General features: G+C 43.8%; 1 protein-coding gene and 1 non-coding gene across 23 annotated transcripts in view; one reads left to right on the forward strand and one right to left on the reverse strand.

Moving 5' to 3' along the window:
• The window catches only part of RGS6 (regulator of G protein signaling 6), a 611,989-nt gene that overhangs the window by 543,618 nt on the left and 55,833 nt on the right, over positions 1 to 12,538 (reverse strand). The window lies entirely within an intron of this gene.
• Positions 361 to 659, forward strand: LOC147364063 (signal recognition particle RNA). The gene has a single exon (XR_015135618.1).

Raw genomic sequence — 12,538 nt, forward strand, 5'->3', positions numbered from 1 at the left:
GAGAAAAAACTGGAATTCGCCAGAGGGGTAAGGGTTGGGGAGAGCTGGGTGACATATGAAGGGGGTTAAGACAAACAAAACTTCCAGTTATAAAATAAACAATTCATGGGGAAATAATGCACAACAAAGGGATTACAGTCAATAGTATGAAAACAATCTTGTATAATGACAGTAACTAGGCCTATAATGGTGATCATTTCATAATGTACAAAAATAAAAAATCACTATCTTGTATACCTGAAACTAATACTGTACTGCAAGCCAATTTTACTTCAATAAAAAAAATAATAATAATAAGGCAAACCACTTGTTCTCCACACACAGAAAAAAATAATAATAGAATTAAAAAATAAATGAATGGCTGGGAACAGTGATGTGCGTCTGTAGTCCCAGCTGCTCAGGCCGGCTGAGGCTGGAGGCTCACTTGAGCCTAGGAGTTCTGAGCCGTAGTGCACTGTGCCAATTGGGCATCTGCACTAAGTTTGGCATCACTATGATGACCTCCTGGGAGCTGGGGACCACCAGGTTGCCTAAGGAGGAGCGAACTGCCCAGGTCAGAAATGGAGCAGGAAAAACTCCCTTGATGATCAGTAGTGCGATAGTGCCTGTGAATAGCCACTGCACTCCAGCCTGGGCAATAGCATAAGACCCCATCTCTTTTAAAATTTTAAAAATTAAAAAAAATTAAAAACCAATGAGTGAATTGTTGATATGTGAATTATATCTCAATAAAGCTGTTAAAAAAATCTTTCCAGAGCAATGTAAAGACAAGGTGGTCAACAAATGAGTAAAAGAGCAGCCTCAGCTCCATGAGTCCATAGAACAATGACAATATTTTTAAGCCCTCATAGAGGGGCTTTCTTTCACTCACTATCTCATTCCCTAAAATACAGAAACAAAATGCTCATTGATTTGTACTTTACATATCTTTGGTCAGCAGTAATTCGTGCTGAGTGGTACAGGAAAGATAATAAGCTGTTGCTTGGGCCAGCTCCCAGGGTTAAGAATGTTTAAAGACTACTGGAGGGCTAAGATATTTGCAATGTCACTAAATTCAGTTTTGCAGTAGCATGAGTGTTTAATTTAACTGAACCACAAGCTCACACGTACAGAAAACCACCATGGAGCTAGATAACAGACCATTTCTAAAAGAGAAGCAAAACAGGCTTATTTATAAGAACACGTGCACGCCAAAGGCAGCAGTGCCCAGAGAATAAGAGATGTAAAAATCTATCTCCCCAGAAGTACACAGTCCCCTGCCACTCCTCCAGGGTTTATAAAGTACTTCACACTGGCAGACTCCTCCATAATCATCATTAGCCATCCCCAAGGAGCCCAGAAGTTTCCATTGTTTGAAAGATTGGCCAGCCTTTTATATCAATGCATACCTTCCCTTAACAAGAGCCCTCCATTCAATAAAGGCCAAACCTCCAATAAGAGTACCCGTCATTTAAAGTCTGTGGTTTCTTGCTTCTGGCCCTCCACAATCAATGTACTACCAGAAACCAACCTGATGTTACACAAACCTTATATTCTGAAGTGCTTAAGAATGAAAGAAAATGCTAATGTGAAAAATGCCACCCGAGGCACAAAGGAAAAAATAATGAATTGGGAGGTGGGAAACTTGACCTTCAGTCTTGAATCTGCTGCCCCCAACCTGTGTGACCCTGGGCTAGTTAATTAACCACTCTGAATCTCAGTTCCTTTATCTGCAATAATGGGCTTCATGGTCATACTTACACTGCCTATCTCATAAATTGTTGTCAGGTCAAATGAGATTAATGGCTGTCTAAACACTTCAACAACTGAAGTTCTGTAAACATGGGAAAGAGTACTATAACACTTCTAATCTCTAAAGAGCTCTGGAGAAACATTGCTCAGGGCCATTTAAGTATAACACAGCTGTTTAAATATGAGAGCGAGGAAGTGAATTCCTCCGAGGCAAAAATATTAATCCAAGTCACCTCTCCTTACATCCATTTCATAACTCATTTGAGACCAAGCTGATTATGCTGTAGAAGCCAAAGACCGAGGTGTGAAAGGAAATAAGGGAAAATGTCCTTGATTTAGACTGATGAAATCGCTTCCATGTGAAACTCTACAGAGTTTGTCTGGCTTGACATTTTTGTTGTTGAGTGTGTTGCTTTTGTTTATTATCACAGAAAGCACTGATGTAAAAATATTTAGTTCCTCTTGGGGTTTGGGCATACCTGTATTTTTCTAGGGGAAAAAAAAACACAAAACCCTGGGGAGACTAAATTTTCATAGCCAGGCATAGCCATTCTCTAGTCGACTTAAAAGGAATCCTGTGAGGTAAGACAAAAATCATCAACACACTGATTTGGTATTCCACAAATGTATAACCTCCGAAATTTCAAAGTCAGGGGCTGATTTCTTCCCACTGAGTGGAGACTGAGAAAGGAACCAGTACGTGTTCCAAATGTATTAGCCGGGTCTCACGGCTCTAAGCAGAGGCCTACCAACTGCCCACAATTGTGTGCGACCTCACAGGCTGTCAGCAGAGACCACCAGCAGAGCCAAAGGCATAGTCAATTCAGACACAAACAAGGGGCCCAAGAATGAAGCCTGGAATCCAGATGTAGATGATATTCCTCGTTCCACCCACTTTGGTGGGGGAGTGGAGAAGTCAGGAGACATTCTGACACGCTAAATCACGTGTGGTGTATAGGCAGTGCAGAATTAATCAACTTTAAAACAAAAATTTCAATCTACCAGCTTTTCTCCTCTTTTCCTCCTGTGTCAGATTCTTTATGAGAACAGTACCCAGCCTTCTGTCTCCATTTACTCACCCTACTCTGCCCCTATGGCATGCCACACCACCTGTGGGTCCTTCCCCTGGAGACAGCCCCTTCTCTCGACTCCTCTGATGCCCCACGCACCCTGGCATTCCACCTCCCCTCCTGCTCCATCTTCCCCTCCCTCTCCTGGGCTTCCCAGGTGGCACTAGTAGTAAAGAACCTGTCTGCCAACGCAGGGAAGATCACTTGGAGAAGGGAATGGCAACCCACTCCAGTATTCCTGCCTGAAGAATCCCATGGACAGAGGAGCTTGGCAGGCTACAGTCCACAGAGTTGCCAAGGGTCGGACATGACTGAAGCAACTTAGCACTCCCTCTTCTGGGTCTCGAGGACCCAAGTCCCCTGAAGTCTGCTTTGTGCACCACCCACTATCCACACGCCCTTAGACACCTGCGCTCTTCTGTGCTCTCTGTTCAGCTGTATGTGACATTTCCCCACCACCTCTCTTGTGAAGATCAAGCCCATATTTCCACTTGCCTGCTCCATTTTCCCATTTATCTCCTCAGCCCTTTTTATCCAAGGTGGAACCTAACACCTTTCCTACAAAAACCAGACTCCTGTCCCCAGACTTCTAAGTTATTCTTCTTAGAATTATTATTATTCTCATTTTCATAAAAGCCATCCTTTTAGACCTACCACACTTAAAAGTTTCCAAGTCCCAGATATGGCTCAAGATGTCCCTCATATTCACTGCTTCCTTTGTATCCTTATGCAAAGATGTTGCAGTAACTTATGTGGATTCTTGTTACCATGATCTTCTGACTCTCAAAAAATTCTGCATCACAGTACCAGATAATTCTTCCTGAAGTAATGTATGTTACGTGACCACTGGGTGGTTATGGACCCTAAAGAAGACAGAACGCCAAAGGATTGATGCCTTCCAACTGTGATGCTGGAGAAGACTCCTGAAAAGATCTCCTTGGACAGCAAGGAGATCAAACCAGTCAATCCTAAGGGAAATCAACCCTGAATACTCACTGGAATCACTGATGCTGAAGTTGAAGCTCCAGTATTTTGGTCATCTGATGAAAACAGTCAATTCATTGGAAAAGTCCCTGATGCTGGAAAAGACTGAGAGCAGAAGGAGAAGAGGGCGTCAAAGGATGAGAGAGCTGGATGGCATCACCGATGCAAGTGACATGAACTTGGGCAAACTTTGGGAGATGCTGAGGGACAGGGAGGCCTGGTGTGCGGCAGTCTATGGGGTCACAAAGAGTTGGACACAACTGGGCAACTGAATACCATGTGTGTTACCACAGCCTTGTTCAAAAATTGTCACTGCTTCTGCTTTCCAGATTCCTAATCTGGAAATTCCTAATTTCCTTTCTAGATGCCTAATCCTAACATCTAAGCTTCTCTATAATCTAGCCTTATCTCTGCTAAAACCCTCTACAGTCACAGTATTCAGAAGAGTTTGGATTCTTGTCTTCCTAAACTTCCTGAACAATAAACTGTGGAAAATTCTGAAAGAGATGGGAATACCAGACCACCTGACCTGCCCCTTGAGAAATCTGTATGCAGATCAGGAAGCAACAGTTAGAACTGGACATGGAACAACAGACTGGTTCCAAATAGGAAAAGGAGTACGTCAAGGCTGTATATTGTCACCCTGCTTATTTAACTTATATGCAGAGCACATCATGAGAAACGCTGGGCTGGAGGAAGCACAAGCTGGAATCAAGATTGCCGGGAGAAATATCAATAACCTCAGATATACAGATGACACCACCCTTATGGCAGAAAGTGAAGAGGAACTAAAAAGCCTCTTGATGAAAGTGAAAGAGGAGAGTGAAAAAGTTGGCTTAAAGCTCAACATTCAGAAAACTAAGATCATGGCATCTGGTCCCATCATTTCATGGGAAATAGATGGGGAAACAGTGGAAACAGTGTCAGACTTTATTTTTTGGGGCTCCAAAATCACTGCAGATGGTGATTGCAGCCATGAAATAGAAAGACTCTTTGGAAGGAAAATTATGACCAACCTAGACAGCATATTAAAAAGCAAGACACTACTTTGTCAACAAAGGTCCATCTAGTCAACGCTATGGTTTTTCCAGTAGTCATACATGGATGTAAGAGTTGGACTATAAAGAAAGCTGGGCGCCAAGGAATTGATGCTTTTGAACTGTGGTGTTGGAGAAGACTCTTGAGAGTCCCTTGGACTGCAAGGAGATCCAACCAGTCCATCCTAAAGGAGATCAGTCTGGGGTGTTTATTAGGACTGATGTTGAAGCCACCTGATGCAAAGAGCTGACTCATTGGAAAAGACCCTGATACTGGAAAAGATTGATGGCAGGAGGAGAAGGGGACGACAGAGGATGAGATGGCTGGATGGCATCACTGACTCAATGGACATGGGTGTGGGTGGACTCTGGGAGTTGGTGATGGACAGGGAGGGCCTGGCATGCTGCAGTTCATGGGGTGCAAAGAGTCGGACACGACTGAGCAACTGACCTGAACTGAACTTCCTAAACTTGCCTTGAAGTTTCTCCCTCCATCTAAAATGCTCTCTGGTCCCTACCTCTCTACCCTCACAGCACGTCCACCTGTCAAAGTCACAGCTTTCTCCAGCACCTAGCTTAAACTACTTCACCATGAAATGTGTCCTGAATCCTCTTGTTAAAAAATGTCTCATATGCAAAAATATTCTGCACCATCCCTGGGGCTTTTACCACGGTCTGCAACAATGAAGTGCACATTTTCTCTCCTATTTTAGATCATGAGTCTCCCAAAGGGAGACTCAGCATCATGGTTTGCTGAAAAGAGCATGAACTTTGAAACTAAAATAACCGGGGTGTGTGTACACTGGCACTGGCTAAATGACCCTGAATCACTCCAATTCTAGTTCCATCATCTGTTAAAAAAAAAAAAAAAAACTCTGAAAATTACTGTGAATTGGCTTTCTTACCTCAAGGGTGGCCAAATTATGGCCCCCAGGCCAAAACCAACCCACCACTTGCTTTCAGAAATAAAGTTTTATTGGAACACAACCATGTTCACCTATTTCTTGGTATGTACTTTCAATGGCTGATTTGCACTATGAAGATAAAGATGAGTAGCACATGGCCCCCTAAGACCGAATTATTTGCAATCTAGCCCCTTAGAGACAAAGGCCCCCACCTCTACCTCCATTTTGCTCTCTTTTAAGGTGGAATAGTTAGGGACAGTGAGGACGGGGAGGCCTGGTGTGCTGCAGTCCATGAGATCCAAGAGTCAGACACGACTTAGCAACTGAACAGCAACTGTTAGAAATGTTTTCCAGATTTTCCTGAATTGGTGGGATGGAGGAGAGGGGAAGGAGTTCATTAGGTTCCACTAATTAGATATATTCATGGAAGATGTTCTAGAAGGTATAAGTAAGACGGGGATCATTTCTGACTCCTTCTTGACTGCTCACTGCTGTCAAGGAAGGTCATGGAAACATGAGACCTTTCATCCTCAGCAGCATCCCAGCACCCCTTCTCCAGCTTCCTGAATGTCCAGAAGCAGCAGCAGTGGCGGCCATAGTGGCTTTCCGGTCCCAGGTTCCCCGTGCTGGGATGGCAGCTGCAGGAGAACATGCAGTCTGAGCATGGGTCCAGACTGTTCTGGAAACCTTTCCATGTGGCTGACCTGTGTTTTTTTTTTAAGCACCTAACTCTCTGTATTAAATCCATTCTTGTTTAAAACTCACAGCCAAGTTTCTGTGTCTTCTACTGCCCTCTAACTGACCCAGAGCCAAGTGATAAATACCTAGCTGAGTTACTGACGCATGAATAACATTTCTGTGAGCGTGCTTTATAAACAGTCAAGCTAATGCTTTCTGGGAGTCTTCATCTCCTTCCCCATATTCTGCCCCCGCTCACTTCCAACCTAGCACAGGGCCTCCCAGGCCTTCAGCACCACTGTCATCTCTCTTCCCTTCCCACTGTGCTTAAAAAGCTTCATCTCTCCTTCCAGCATCAATAACCACACAGATCAAAGGATAACTTACTTGGAGACAAGGACCTTTGGAAAGTTGATACAAAACAAACTCTCCAGTGTAACATTCATCCACTAAATTTTCAAAGAAATTTCTGAGACTTATGGGCCTGTTGAATTATATCTCTGGACCTCCAGGTTTTGCCTTCATATGCCAATGAATGTCCAAACCTGTATCTCAAGCCAGATCGTTCCTGTCAGGTTAGGACTAATGTATGCACTTCTTACCAGCAACCCAAACTCAACATGTCCCCTTGTGCTTTTATCTCTTCGCTGCTCTTCTTTCTCTGTTATTTACATGTAAGCAAATGATGTTAGATCTCCCAAAGGTGTGGGCATCATTCAGACACCTTTCCTTCCTTCTCCATAGAAAAATACCAGGTTCTGACGATTCTAATACATCCCTCATTGCTTTTCAATCTATCTGCATCCCCATCTCAGTTATCAGTAATTTGTCCAGCCACCCCCATCTCTAATCAAGATTGTTGCAGAAGGCATCGAATTGGCCTCTCTGCTTCTACTCTGTCCGCTTCAATCCATTAAAACATGTATAGCAAATTTAATTATGCCTGTCCTCTGTTTAAAGCCTCACCATCAGCCTGCCCCATGCCTCCCTGAAATGTCTCTATTCCGCCCCACCACGTGAGCCACAGTTCCCAGAGTTCCAGTCTTTGTCCCTCCTCCAAAGAGTTCATGCCACTTCCTCCTCATAATGTCCTTCCTCACCTTTTTATTTCCTACTGCCACTCCCTTCTACTCCATCTCTTCCTGCCTCTGCACACACACACACACACACACACACACACGCTCCAGCTTGGTGAGTCCCTCATCCTTCCATTCTCAGCTTAGATGTCATTTAATTCCCTTATTCATCAAATGTTTACTGAGCCTCTATTATATGCCAACCACAGGGCTAGCCCTAGAGACAGAGCAATAAAAACACAGTCACTATTCTTGTCCTGACAAAGCTAATCTTATTGGGACATTAGATCAACAATGACCAGTATGGTGATCTCCCAACTGCTTGCAGTCAATCCCAGGCTTGTAGGATCTCCCACTCTGGGATCCAAAACCCGCACCTGTGCTCCCCCAGCCTTTGTGTCATCCATCTTCCCCATCTTTGCCTATAAACTCTTTGTAGGCAGGACTGTGTCTTACCTGTCTCTATTTATTATTGACAGCTGGTACTGTATCTAGCATCCAGGAATTGTTTCGGGGTCCCCAACCTCCAGGATCTAACGCTTCACAATCTGAGGTGAGGCTGATGTAATCAAAGTAGAAACAAAATGCACAATACATATAATGCACTTGAATCATCCCTAAACTATCCTCCCCAACCCCTAGTCCACAGATGGAAAAATTGTCTTCCATGGAACTAGTCCCTGGGGCCAAAAAGGTTGGAGACCCCTGCCGTAGTAAATCCCCATTGATTAATGAAGATTCAGTCAATGAATATCAGCTGAAAAAGTCAGTTCTGCTTAGGAGGGGCCCTATAAGGCAAACAGAATGGAAACAACTGCAGTGTCTGTTGATGGGGGAGGTTCCTCACCTTTTGCTTGTCTGGGCTCTGCCAACTCCTCAACTCATAAGTAACAGGCTTCTAACTAACACCAGACTTGCTGGCTGCATTTTGTGTTAAGCAGCTATTCCCAGCAGTCTGTCCTGCCTCCAGGGTAAATACCGGTGTGCTCAACTGTGAACCCAATTAGAGGCACCTCCCCCCATCCCTGTGACTCTGGGGGCCTCAGGAGGCCAGTCACCAAGCTGGGCCTTTGGTCCCTGGAAGCTGAACAAAACAGAAGACAGGTAAGCACCAGGAGCTCGGCTGCCAGGAGAGGCCTGGGAGCTTTACTCCAAGTTCCCTGCTTCTTCCTGCATAACTACCCCCACCTCTCTTACTGCTGGGGTCCCCAACCTCTGGGATCTAATGCCTGACGCTCTGAGGTGGAGCTGATGTAACCATAATAGAAACAAAGTGCACAGTGAATGCAATGCCCTTGAATCATCCTGAAACCATCCCCTCTAGCCCCGACACCCGACCCGTGGAAAAGCTGTCTTCCACGAAACCAGTCCGTGGTGCCAAAAATGTTGGGAACCATGTTACTGTGTGAAACAGGTGGAGGATGGGGAGAAAACCAAAGAAAAACCACACCCTCCTTCATGAAAAGTAATAAAACAGGTTGGATAAGTGCCAATAAGATTTTCTTGAATCTATGAAATACAAGTGAACGATTGTGGAGTGCCTGTTTGGGACCCGGGTCTAACCTCTTGATATGCATTAAATCATTTAATCTTCTCAAGGTTTCTAGGAGGCAAGGATCATTATTATCTCATCTCCAGATTAGTGTCCAAAGGTCCAGTGAGATTAAGGAGCCTCCCTTGGGAGCCCCGCCGCCACCCCCAGCCAGTGAGGGACGCAGCAGGAGGCAAAGCTGTGAGCTGACTCAGAGCCCAGGGTGAGCAGCTCTGCCCTGATTTCTGACTTTCCCAGGAAGACGGAGGTTTAGGGGCAGGACCAGACACACTCCCCCTGTTAAGGGGCAGCCCCTCAGTCTGGCCAGTTATCACCAGGCAGTAATGACCTGTTCCCAAATCTTCCTATTTTTCAAAAGAAGGTGGAAGTCTAGATTTTTTTTTAAAGTGGAGATGAGGAAAGGGAGGGATCACAGGATGCTTTAGCCAGAGGGACTGAGAGGAGTACAATAACAATAACTGAGATGCGCTTAAGACGGAGGAAGAGATTTGGAAGGGAAAGCCTGCATATCTAGTTTGGACCTGCTGAGTTTCTGGTGTTCAAGCTGCCAAGGAGACAGTAAGATCTCTGAGGCTGGAGCTGCGGACCCGAGATGCAGATAATAGAGAAGGCTCTGGTTACTTTGTTATCTGGCCACCCCTACCCCAGGCCTCAATTCCACATAGAAAAGGAGGAAAAATACTTTTAAACACCCCATCTCGTTTGTTCTGAGGATGGAGAAAACACCAGGTTGCTGTTAGTTTCCTGAGGCTGCCGTAACAGAGTGCCACAAACGGATGGTCAGAAACGGACTGTCTCACAGTTCTGGAGGCCAGAAGTCTGAGATCAAGGAGTCAGCAGGCTTCTGTTTCCTCTGAATGCTCTAGGGAACCATCAGCTCCAGGCTATCCTCCTAACTTCTCCTAGCTCCCTGGCTTGTGGCAGCATAAATCCAGTCTTTACATGGTGCTCTGTGTATGTGTCTGTGTCCAAGTGTTCCTTTTTATAAGGACACCAGTGGTATTGGATTAGGGGCCCACTTTCCTGCACTAACCTCCTCTTAACTAATTATATTTACCAAAGACTATTTCCAAATAAGGTCACCACTGGGAATACCTTAAGATAAATGCTAAAGAGGGTTCTCAAGCAGAAATGAAAAGATGTTAGTTAATAGCATAAAAACATATGAAAGCATATAATTCCCTGGTAAAAGAAATTATATAGTCAAATTCAAAATACTCTAATACTGTAAAGGTGATATGTAAATTACTTAATTCTAGTATAAAATTTTTTTAATGATTTAAAACAACCATAGGCACAATGATTTAACGGATACACATGTATCCACTGTAATATAAGAAGATGTAAATTGTGACATCAAAAACATAAAATGGAGAGGGGTTAGTAAAATGGTACAGATTCTGTATGTGATCATTTTAAAAAACACTGTTATAAGACGTTTTATGTAAGTCTTACAGTAACCTCAAGGCAAAAAACCATTATCAGTTCAGTTCAGTTCACTCAGTCGTTTCTGACTGTTTGCAACCCCATAGACTGCAGCATGCCAGGCTTCCCTGTCTATCACCAACTCCCGGAGTTTGCTCAAATTCATGTCCACTGAGTCAGTGATGCCATCCAACCATCTGATCCTCTGTCGTTTCTCCTCCCACCTTCAATCTTTCTCAGCATCAGGGTCTTTTCCAGGGAGTCAGTTCTACGAATCAGGTGACCAAAGTATTGGAGTTTCAGCTTCAACATCAATCTTGCCAATGAATATTCAGGACTGATTTCCTTTAGGATCGACCAGCTGGATCTCCTTGCCACCCAAGGGACTCTCAAGAGTCTTCTCCAACACCACAGTTCAAAAATATCAATTCCTCGGCACTCAGCTTTCTTTATAGTCCAGCTTTCACATCCATACGTGACTACTGGAAAAACCATAGCTTTGACTAGACAGACCTTTGTTGACAAAGTAATATCTCTGCTTTTTAATATGCTGTCTAGGTTGGTCATTGCTTTTCTTCCAAGGAATAAGTGTCTTTTAATTTCATGGCTGCAGTCACCATCTGCAGTGATTTTGGAGCCCCAAAAAATAAAGTCAGCCACTGTTTCCACTGTTTCCCCATCTATTTCCCATGAAGTGATAGGACCGGGTGCCATGATCTTAGTTTTCTGAATGTTGAATTTTAAGCCTACTTTGCACTCTCCTCTTTCACTTTTGTCAAGAGGCTCTTTAGTTCTTCACTTTCTGCCATAAGGGTGGTGTCATCTGTGTATCTGAGGTTACTGATGTTTCTCCTGGCAATCTTGATTCCAGCTTGTGCTTCATCCAGCCTGGCATTTCACATGATGTACTCTGCATATAAGTTAAATAAGCAGGGTGACAATATACAACCTTCATGTACTCCTTTCCCGATCTGGAACCAGTCTGTTGTTCAGTGTCTGGTTCTAACTGTTGATTCTTTGCCTGCATACAGATTTCTCAGGAGGCAGGTCAGGTGGTCTGGTATTCCCATCTCTTTCAGAATTTTCCACAGTTCGTGGTGATCCACACACTCAAAGGCTTTGGCATAGTCAATAAAGCAGAAGTAGATGTGTTTCTGGAACTCTCTTGCTTTTTCAATGATCCAGCAGATGTTGGCAATTTGATCTCTGGTTCCTCTGCCTTTTCTAAAACCAGCTTGAACATCTGGAAGTTCACAGTTCACGTATTGCTGAAGCCTGGCTTTGAGGATTTTGAGTATTACTTTGCTAGTGTGTGAGATGAGTGCAATTGTGCAGTAGTTTGAACACTATTTGGCATAGCCTTTCTTTGGGATTGGAATGAAAACTCACCTTTTCCAGTCCTGTGGTCACTGCTGAGTTTTCCAAATTTGCTGGCATATTGAGTGCAGCACTTTCACAGCATCCTCTTTTAGGATTTGAAATAGCTCAACTGGAATTCCATCATCTCCATTAGCTTTGCTCATAGTGATGCTTCCTAAGGCCCACTTGACTTCACATTCCAGGATGTCTGGCTCTAGGTGAGTGATCACACCATTGTGATTATCTTGGTCATGAAGATCTTTTTTTGTACAGTTCTTCTGTGTATTCTTGCCACCTCTTCTTAATACCTTCTGCTTCTGTTAGGTCCATACCATTTCTTTATTGTGCCCACCTTTGCATGAAATGTTCCCTTAGTATCTCTAATTTTCTTGAAGAGATCTCTAGTCTTTCCCATTCTATTGTTTTCCTCTATTTCTTTGCAGTGATCAATGAGGAAGACTTCCTTATCTCTCCTTGCTATTCTTTGGAACTCTGCATTCAAATGGGTATATCTTTCCTTTTCTCCACTGCCTTTCACTTCTCTTCTTTTCTCAGCTATTTGTAAGGTCTCCTCAGACGACCATTTTGCCTTTTTGCATTTCTTTTTCTTAGGGATGGTCTTGATCTCTGCTTCCTGTATGATGTCATGAACCTCCATCCATAGTTCTTCAGGCACACTGTCTATCAGATCTAATCCCTTGAATCTATTTGTCACTTCCAC

Source organism: Bos grunniens, chromosome 10 (assembly GCF_055505025.1).
Source record: "Bos grunniens cultivar Pamir isolate PY7600 chromosome 10, Bosgru_T2T1.0, whole genome shotgun sequence".
Classification (NCBI taxonomy): Eukaryota; Metazoa; Chordata; class Mammalia; order Artiodactyla; family Bovidae; genus Bos; species Bos grunniens.